Source organism: Ranitomeya variabilis, chromosome 3 (assembly GCF_051348905.1).
Source record: "Ranitomeya variabilis isolate aRanVar5 chromosome 3, aRanVar5.hap1, whole genome shotgun sequence".
NCBI classification, from domain to species: Eukaryota; Metazoa; Chordata; class Amphibia; order Anura; family Dendrobatidae; genus Ranitomeya; species Ranitomeya variabilis.
The window spans coordinates 319,176,155-319,186,461 of record NC_135234.1 but is presented as its reverse complement, the minus strand read 5'-3'; positions in this window follow the sequence as shown (position 1 = coordinate 319,186,461).

The following is a 10,307-nucleotide window of genomic DNA, read 5'->3' as shown; positions in this document are numbered from 1 at the left end:
CAGGTGAATATAGCAAGTGTCGGGGCCTGAGCGACGAGAGGTATCTTTTTTTTTTTTTAAATCGCAGCAACAGCATATGGGGCAAATATCTCTATAAAGCATTTTATGGGGCCATGTGCAGCGTTATATGGGGCAAATATTTCTATGAAGCATCTTATTATTATTATACATTTTTATAGCGCCATTTATTCCATGGCGCTTTACATGTGAAATACGGGGCAAATATAGATAAATACATTAAACATGAGCAAAAAAAACAAGGCACACGGGTACATAAGGAGGGAGGACCCTGCCCACGAGGGCTCACAGTCTGCAGGGGATGGGTGATGATACACTAGGAGAGGGTGGAGCTGGTTGTGCGGCGGTTCAGTGGGTTCAGGATTACTGCAGGCTGTAGGCTTGTCGGAAGAAGTGAGTCTTCAGGTTCTTTTTGAAGGTTTCTATGGTAGGCGAGTCTGATGTGTTGGCGTAGAGAGTTCCAGAGTATGAGGGAAGCATGGGACAAGTCTTGGATGCGGTTGTGGGAAGAAGAGATGAGAGGGGAGTAGAGAAGGAGGTCTTGAGAGGATCGGAGGTTGTGTGTTGGTAGGTACCAGGAGATCATGTCACAGATGTATGGAGGAGATAGGTTGTGGATGGCTTTGTAGGTCATTGTGAGGGTTTTGAACTGGAGTCTCTGGGCGATAGGAAGCCAGTGAAGGGCTTGGCATAGGGAAGAGGCTGGAGAATAGTGGGGAGACAGGTAGATTAGTCGGGCAGCAGAGTGTAGGATGTATTGGAGTGGTGCCAGAGTGCTAGAGGGGAGTCCAGAGAGTAGGAGGTTGCAGTAGTCGAGGTGGGAGATGATAAAGGCATGCACTAGTGTTTTTGCGGTGTCGCGGTCAAGGAATGCGCGGATCCGGGAAATGTTTTTGAGTTTGAGGCGGCAGGAGGAGGCAAGGGCTTGGATATGTGGCTTGAAAGAGAGGGCAGAGTCGAGGATCACCCCGAGGCACCGGGCGTGTGGGACTGGGGAAAGTGAGCAGCCATTGACATTGATGGATAGGTCTGGTGGAGGGGTAGAGTGAGATGGGGGGAAAGATGATGAATTCTGTTTTGTCCATGTTCAGTTGTAGAAAGCGAGCAGAAAAGAAGGCTGAAATAGCAGACAGACAGTGCGGGATTTTGGTAAGGAGGTGAGGTCAGGTCCGGATAGGTAGATCTGCGTGTCGTCGGCATAGAGATGGTACTGCATACCGTGGGATTCTATGAGCTGTCCAAGACCGAAGGTGTAGATGGAGAGGAGTAGGGGTCCTAGAACAGAGCCTTGAGGAACACCGACTGACAAGGGGCGAGGTGAGGAGGTGGTGTGGGGGAGGGAGACACTGAATGTCCGGTCTGTGAGATATGACGAGATCCAGGAAAGGGCCAAGTCTGTGATGCCAAGAGATGAGAGGATTTGTAGCAGAAGGGAGTGGTCCACAGTGTCAAAGGCAGAAGACAGGTCCAGGAGAAGGAGGACAGAGTAGTGTCGCTTGCTCCTGGCAGTTAGTAGGTCATTGGTGACTTTAGTTAGGGCAGTTTCAGTTGAGTGATGGGAACGGAAGCCAGATTGTAACCGATCAAAGAGGGAGCAGGAGAGGTGGGAGGACAATTCAAGATGGACGTGTTGCTCCAGCAATTTGGAGGCATAAGGGAGAAGAGATATCGGGCGATAGCTAGACACAGAGGATGGGTCGAGGGAGGGCTTTTTGAGGATGGGTGTGATCTTGGCATGCTTGAAGGATGAGGGAAAGACACCTGTTGTGAGTGAGAGGTTGAAGAGGTGTGTTAGGGTTGGGATGAAGACCGTGGAAAGGTTAGGGATGAGGTGGGACGGAAGCGGGTCGAGCGTGCAGGTGGTGAGGTGTGATCTTGACAGGAGGGTGGAGAGCTGATCTTATGGGGCCATGTGCAGCATTATATGGGGGCAAATATCTCTATGGAGCATCTTATGGGGCCATAATCAGCATTTTTGCAGCATTATACGAGGCAAATGTGTCTATGGAGCATCTTATGGGGCCATAATCAGGATTTGTGCAGCATTATTGTCATGTCGGACGCTGTTCAGACCAGGTCGTTCGACAGACAGCGGTAATTCCGCTTTTGACCACTATGTGCTCATTGGCGTCGGCTAGTTTTTATTTAGCTGGTCCGGGGTTAATTTACCTGATGCTCGGATTGGAAGCTGGGCCATGCGCATTGCCTTTAAACAGTTCTCCTGAACATTGGGCGTCGCCGATTATAGCTTCTGTCTTGTGCGTTGTTATCTCGGTCTGGAGTGGTGAGCTAATGGTTGGAGTATCGTTGCTGGTGGTGTATTTCCCTTTGTCTTATTTACTCCTTCCTATATTTGTATTTATTTTTGCCCTGCGCATTTATAGTGTATTCCTGAGTGACTGCGGCGTGGTGTATATTTTCCGTTATCCTTGTCTGTTCCAACTGTGGTATTGGTGTATTATCTTTTCACTGGGTGGTGGGCGGTAGTTTCAGCCTAGGGTTGAAACAGGAGACAGGGCGAGGGTCGAGGCCTAGACATGCACACCATCAGTGTAAACTCTAGGTAGAGGGTCAGTCAGGATTTCCCTAGTCTGAGGGAAATTGCAGGGGCCCGGGTTTTTAGCTCTTGCCCACCTAGTCTCCCCGTGACATTATAATCGGCCATTAAAAAAAAAAAAAAAAAAGGGGTTTCCTTTTTTTTGTTTTGTCATGGATCCCATGACTTCCATAACCCGCCAGTTGGAGGCGCTGTCCCTACAGGTCACTGAGTTGAGGGGGGCAGTGCAGCAACAAGGACTAGCAGTATCTAATGTGCAAGCTGGAGTGACAGGTAGAGTTGCTGAGCCTAAGTTTCCTTTGCCTGAAAAATTTGCTGGGGAACGCAGTAAATGTGTTTCTTTTCGTGAAGCTTGCAAACTATATTTCCGTATGCGCCCGATCTCCTCAGGTAATGAGGCGCAGCGTGTGGGCCTGGTGTTGTCATTGTTAAGCGGGGATCCCCAAGCATGGGCGTTTTCTTTGCCATCTGATTCTGCTGCATTTGACTCTGTGGAGAGTTTTTTTTCCTTTCTTGGAAATATTTACGATGAGCCAGATAGAATGGCTCTAGCAGAATCTAAGATACCCACTATTCGCCAGGGGGAGCGACTTGCAGAGGATTACTGTTCTGAACTTCGTCGTTGGGCGATCGATACACAGTGGAATGATCCAGCCCTGCGGAGTCAGCTTATTCATGGGGTTTCTGGAAGGGTTAAAAAAGCCCTTCTGATGTACGAGACTCCTACTTCTCTAGATTCCGCTATGAGTCTGGTTGTCCGCATTGATCGCCGTTTGCGTCAGGGGGAGCATAAGACACCACCTATGGGAGAGGGTTTAGGTTCACGTGTGGTTGCTGCAGGTGAGCCCACGGAGCCTATGCAAATCGCAGGGGTGTCACATGTGAAGCGTCGAGCCCCTGAGCTCAGGAAGCAGGGAGCCTGTTTTTACTGCGGTAAGACTGGTCATTTTATTAACATCTGTCCTCTACTGTCTAAGAAAAACGCAACGTCGGAAAACTTCTAAGGTCAGAGGGTGTGGAGGAGACCAATCTGAGCTTATGTATATCCTCCATGGTGGTTTCTCAATGCATGCTCCCTGCTAAGGTTATAATCGCTGGCAGTGAGCTGCCAATTACTGTGTTTGTGGATAGTGGTTCAGCCACAAACCTCATTGATGAGGAGTTTGCGCGCACAGCGGGTTTTAGGATTGAAAAACTGCCTCATCCTATCCGCGTGGTCACCATCAATGCATCTCCTCTCTCACAGGGGGAGACTACTGAATTTGTGGCTGAGGTGAAACTCCACATTGGGGTTCTACATTCCAAGCAAGTTACATGTAAGGTGCTCAGGAATCTTCCTGCTCATGTGGTTTTGGGTTTTCCATGGTTGTCTATGCACAACCCGGTAATTGACTGGAAAACTCAGGACATAATTCAGTGGAGCGAATTCTGCCAGGAGAATTGCCTGGCCACATGTGTGTCTGCTGTGACTTCAAGCGTTCCGGAGTCACTTCTGGATTTTGTGGATGTGTTCTCTGAGAAAGGTTGTTCAGAGTTGACGCCACATCGCCCCTATGACTGTACTATCAGATTTAAACTAGGGGCCAAATTGCCTAAAGCAAGGATGTTTAACATCTCCGGTCCGGAGAGACAAGCATTAAAGGATTACATTGCTGAAAGTTTGAGCAAAGGGCACATCAGGCCTTCATCCTCTCCGGTGGCAGCAGGGTTCTTCTTCGTTAAGAAGAAAGATGGTGGACTACGGCCGTGTCTGGATTTCCGGGAGTTAAACCAGATTACGGTTCGTGATCCATACCCTATGCCATTGATACCGGATTTGTTCAACCAGGTGGCAGGTGCTAAGTGGTTTACCAAGCTTGACCTCAGGGGGGCGTACAACTTCATAAGAGTCCGTCAAGGTGATGAGTGGAAGACGGCTTTTAATACCCCTGAGGGTCATTTTGAAAATTTGGTGATGCCATTTGTGTTGACAAACGCACCTGCAGTGTTTCAGCATTTCATAAATGATGTGTTCTCGCATGTTTTGGGGAAATTCGTTATTGTGTACCTTGATGACATCCTCATATATTCTTGCGACCGTGATACTCATTTAGATCATGTCAGGCAGGTGTTACAGCTTCTCAGAGAGAATAAGCTGTATGCAAAACTGGAGAAATGTGTGTTTTCGGTACAGGAGTTGCCTTTCTTGGGCTATATCGTGTCTGCCTCTGGTTTTAAAATGGACGCCGCTAAGGTGCAAGCGGTGCTGCATTGGGAACGGCCTGATAACCTGAAAGCACTTCAGCGGTTCCTTGGGTTTTCTAACTACTATAGGAAATTTATCAAGGATTTTCCCACCATTGCTAATCTGCTAACTGACATGACTAAAAAGGGTACCAATTTCTCCTTTTGGCCTGAGGCTGCTGTGTGCGCATTCGAATCTCTTAAAAACAGGTTTGTTTCGGCCCCCATTCTAGTGCAGCCAGATGTATCGAAACCTTTTGTGGTGGAAGTCGATGCATCTGAGGTTGGTGTGGGGGCGGTGCTGTCACAAGGCTCATTCTTGAGCGGTTTGCGTCCGTGCGCCTATTTTTCCAAGAAATTGTCGCCCGCTGAACGCAACTACGATATCGGCAACAGAGAGTTGTTGGCAATCAAATTGGCCTTTGAGGAATGGCGACACTTCTTGGAGGGGTCGATTCATCAGGTCACTGTTGTTACCGACCATAAGAATTTGCTTTATTTGGAGTCTGCCAAGCGTCTGTCTCCCAGGCAGGCTCGCTGGGCATTGTTTTTCACGCGGTTCAATTTTGTTGTCACCTACAGACCGGGGTCTAAAAACACTAAGGCAGATGCTCTGTCCAGGTGTTTTCTGGGGGGAGAACCTCGGGAGGATCCAGTACCCATCCTCCAAAAGGGTGTTGTGGTTTCGGCTCTCACTACCGAGGTGGAGGCTGAGATTGCCGAGGCTCAGGAGGAGGTACCATCTTTGCTTCCTATCAACAAATCTTTTGTACCGCTTCATCTCCGCTTAAAGGTTTTGGCGGAGCATCATGATGCTGTCCTGGCTGGCCACCCAGGGGTTAGAGGTACCTTGGAGTTGGTGTCACGTCGGTTTTGGTGGCCCAAGATCCGACAGGACGTAGTCTCATACGTGTCAGCTTGTACCACGTGCGCTAGGGCTAAGACGCCTCGCTCCCGTCCTGTTGGCACACTACTTCCTCTTGAGGTACCTAGTAAGCCATGGACGGAAATCTCCATGGATTTCATCACTGATTTGCCCTCATCAGCTGGGAACACGGTCATCTTGGTGATTGTTGATCGGTTCTCAAAAATGTCGCACTTTGTGTCTTTGCCTTGTTGCCTAACGCTAAGACTCTGGCGCAGGTATTTGTGCAGGAGGTGGTCAGACTTCATGGGGTTCCGTCTGACATCGTGTCTGATAGGGGGTCTCAGTTTGTGGCAAAATTTTGGAAAGCATTTTGCTCACGGCTGGGGATCAAGTTGTCTCATTCTTCGGCGTTTCATCCTCAGTCAAATGGTCAGACTGCGCGTATGAATCAAAATTTGGAACAATACTTACGCTGCTTTGTCTCTGATAATCAGGAGGAGTGGTCTACCTTTCTTCCTTTGGCTGAGTTTGCCATCAATAATCATCGCCAGGAGTCATCTGGGGAGTCTCCGTTTTTTTGTGTTTACGGGCTACATCCTCAATTTTGTACTTTGAGTCAAAGAGGTTCTTCCGGCGTTCCTCCGGAGGACCGCTTAGGACCACAATTGTCGTCAGTCTGGAGGAGAGTTAAACAGCGCCTGTTGAGTGTGGGTGCTAGGTACAAACGTGTGGCTGACAGTAGGCGTGTGCCAGGTCCGGACCTGAGTGTGGATGACTGGGTGTGGTTATCCACAAAAAACATAAGACTCAAAATTCTGTCCCTTAAATTGGGTCCACGGTTTATTGGTCCATTTAGGGTCACCGCCGTCATTAACCCAGTAGCGTACTGACTGGAGCTCCCTACGGTGTATAAGATACACGTGTTCCACAGGTCTCTTCTGAAGAGGGTGGTGGGTTCTGTGGACGCGGCGCCTATGCCATCTCCAGTCTTGGTGGATGGTAACCTGGAATTTGAAGTCTCCAAGGTGGTTGACTCTCGTGTAGTGCGCCGCACTTTACAGTACTTGGTACACTGGTGTGGTTATGGGCCTGAGGAGAGGTCCTGGGTACCAGCCTCGGACATTCATGCGGATCGGCTGGTCAGGTTTTTTCATCGTCGCCATCCAGACAAGCCGGGTCCTATAAGCCGTGAGGGCCCTGGGGTCCCTCGTAGAAGGCGGGGTACTGTCATGTCGGACGCTGTTCAGACCAGGTCGTCCGACAGACAGCGGTAGTTCCGCTTTTGACCACTATTTGCTCATTGGCGTCGGCTAGATTTTGTCTAGCTGTTCCGGGGTTAATTTTTCCTGATCCTCGGATTGGAGGCTGGGCCATGCCCATTGCCTTTTTATAGTTCTCCTGATCATCGGGTGTCGCCGATTATAGCTTCTGTCTTGCGCATTTGTTATCTCGGTCTGGAGTGGAGAGCTGGTCGTTGGAGTATCGTTGCTGGTGGTGTATTTCCCTTTGTCTTATTTACTCCTTCCTATATTTGTGTTTATTTTGCCCTGCACATTTATAGTGTATTCCTGAGTGACTGCAGCGTGATGTATATTTTCCTTTATCCTTGTCTGTGCTAACTGTGGGTACTGGTGTATTGCATTCACTGGGTGGAGTGCGGAGGTTTCCAGCTCAGGGTTGTATCAGGAGGTAGGGTGAGGTTCGAGGCCTGAACATGCACACCATCAGTGTAAACTTCAGGTAGAGGGCCAGTCAGTATTTCCCTAGTCTTAGGGAAATTGCAGGGGCCCGGGTTATAAGCTCTCGCCCACCTAGTCTCTCCGTGACAGATTTTTAACCTTGGTTCCAGTGTTCCCGTAGGTCTTAATGAAGAACTGCTCTTTACTGGATTTCTTGGATAATCAGTCCCCCACTTTGTTGAGCTCTTGAGGGATATGCCCATTACATCTTGGGCAATTATGAGAATCTGTCGCCTCTTGCCTTCCATCTTGGACTTTGTGTGCATACCACCATCTTGCTGCATTTGCCATGGACTTCGTTTGCGTTTTAACCTTTATCATTGGTGGACGTTTCACCATGTAGGTTTGTCTCACTTGACCCTTTTGGAATAAGATTCTGTCTACAGTACTTTAGGTCTGCTTTAGATATAAGATTGGAAGTTTGCTGTTATCCTTCCCAGGATTGTTACTATTTTCCTTTTGTTAGTTTGCACTAACTTTGGTGAGGCTCTCCCATGCGGTTATTTGCCCTTTGGTCTGGCTTCCTTTCTGGGGGGTATATGTACGTTTATTCTATCTACACAATTTATTTGCTCTGGGGTTGTGCAATAAAACATAATAAAAAGGTTTTTTGGCTCATGGTGGGTGCTGTTTATTAGCACAGCGCATATTTGGCCACAAGCGCCATCCTTTATTGTAGCCCTTATATAATGGGTTATACGGTTTTTATTAGCTCCGTACAAGCTCATAACCATATTAAACTATTCTCATGTCATATTGTGCATTTATGATGTTCATATCTTTTTTCTAATAAAGTTATGTCTAGTTATCATGTAGACTGCTTTATGATTTTGACTCATAATTTGGTATAAGAGTTGTTTTTGTGTGTGTATGTAAGTGCCCCCAGGGGTTGTCTGGCATTGAGTGATTGGCTGCATGGGTGTGTGGTTCATAGAGACCACGACCTACATTATTGGTCCCAGTGTTTAGGCAGATTTTTATTAATTATTTATAGGTATATTTTTTCTATATATTATTTCTTCTGTTCAGTTACAATAGGCATATGTTGCTACTTTGGTTCTATATGCACGCACCAACTCAATTCTTCTATAGGACTCTTTTTTTTGTACCCCCGTTTTGACAGTTTTTGTACACTGTCTTCTACGCACGCGCCCTGTTCATTTTTTTATCGGCGCGTGCGCTGTGCATGTGGGCCGCTTACTTTCATCTGCGCTTGCATGCGCCACATGGTTGCGGCGCTCCGGACCTCTGTGTCATCGGCAATTGTCCTGTCCGGCTTGCCGTTGCCTGCTTCTCGCCTGCTTCTCTCTTTGCGCTGTCATTTGCTCCTCTTTGCGCATGCGCGCACCTTGTTGGTGCGGCACTCCGTACATATTAGTCATAGGTGCCTGCACTTTCCGGCCTGCTGCTGTTTAATTGTTTCTTAACATGTCTGTGCTGTATTGCCGCGGCTTGCAGAACTATTATCCTTCTGTACCGCTTTCCGGTTCATTGCTGATTGCTCACACCGGCATCTAATTAGCTACCTGGCCTTTACTATTTATAGCTGAGGGACGGCTCAAACACACATCTTCCCTGACGAAGCCTGGTTCGCTGGGCGCTACGCGTGGGGCATCACTTCACCAGGTTGTATTTATATGGGAGTTCATCCCTTGCTATTTTTCTGTGACCTAGTGGTATTATCATATATAGGTGACCAAGTAGCCTTCTTTTTTGGGCTCGCCTTCTGACCATCTTTTGGGGACAATTACTTGTGCCTATTACCGTTTTGTCTGCGGGGCACTGTGTATTTCCTTGCAAACTATTTTGGCACTGTCCCGGTTTGTATATATTTGTTTGCGCTATACCCCATGAGCCATTAGGTTAATTTTGGGTCACCTTACTACACTGTGCTATGGTCCGTTTTTCCTGTGTTTTTGATGGTGCTTATGTTTTTAACTATGTTTTTAATTGTTTGTGATGTGTTCTTTTTGATCTGTTAATAAAATCAGCTTGTATTTTATGTATATTGTTGTTCATTTTTTGAAGGTGTGCGACCTATTGCAGTAATGCTTTTCCTCTTCGATGTTCTAGTGACGGCTTGTTTATGCACACCTAAAAAGACAGGCACAGATTGATCACAGGTCAAACAGCGTCCATATCTGCCTCATTATAGGGAATCTTGCACTGGGGGTTCCGTCTGAATCACGTATTTCAGAGATTTACACCGAAACCCTGGAGTACACGCTCAGCGCAGGATATATGTGAGCTGAGACTTACTGCGATCATTGGGAGGCAGAATGAACAAATCAACAGATGCAGAAGAATTAGTTTCATTTTTTCTGCCATTCCTCGTGAGGAGTGATTAGACAACTTTATTCTTCAGGTCGGTGCAATTATAGCGATACCAGATTTAGATTGGGTTTTTATGTTTGGCTACTGTCACACACTAAAAGACTCATTTTATTCCAATGACTAGCTTTTGCATTAACATATTTTGAGAGATATAAGTGTTACAAATTTCTGCCGAAAAGAGTCATGTGATGGCTTGTTTTTTGCAGGACGATTTGATTTTATTATTGGTACCATTTTCAGGCACATGACATTTTGTGATCGCTTTCTACTCTGATTTTTGGGAGGCAGAATGAACAAAAAACTAAATTCTGTGCCTACCTACTTAGACGTAAAGGGGTTAAGTTGAAATCCCTAATTGTTTAATTCCATAATCTAAACTATTTTCGAATATACTTGAATTAAATTTTCCCTATCCTTCCTTAACTACTCTATCCAACAGCTTTTCTATTTTTTTCCCCACTACCTTTTTGATGCTACGTTGAGAATCGCAGTGCATGCTGGGATACTCACATGCAGCCTGAAGTGTCACCAGGGTGGTACATTTCAGGGGCTGGGCTGTCCCTGCACA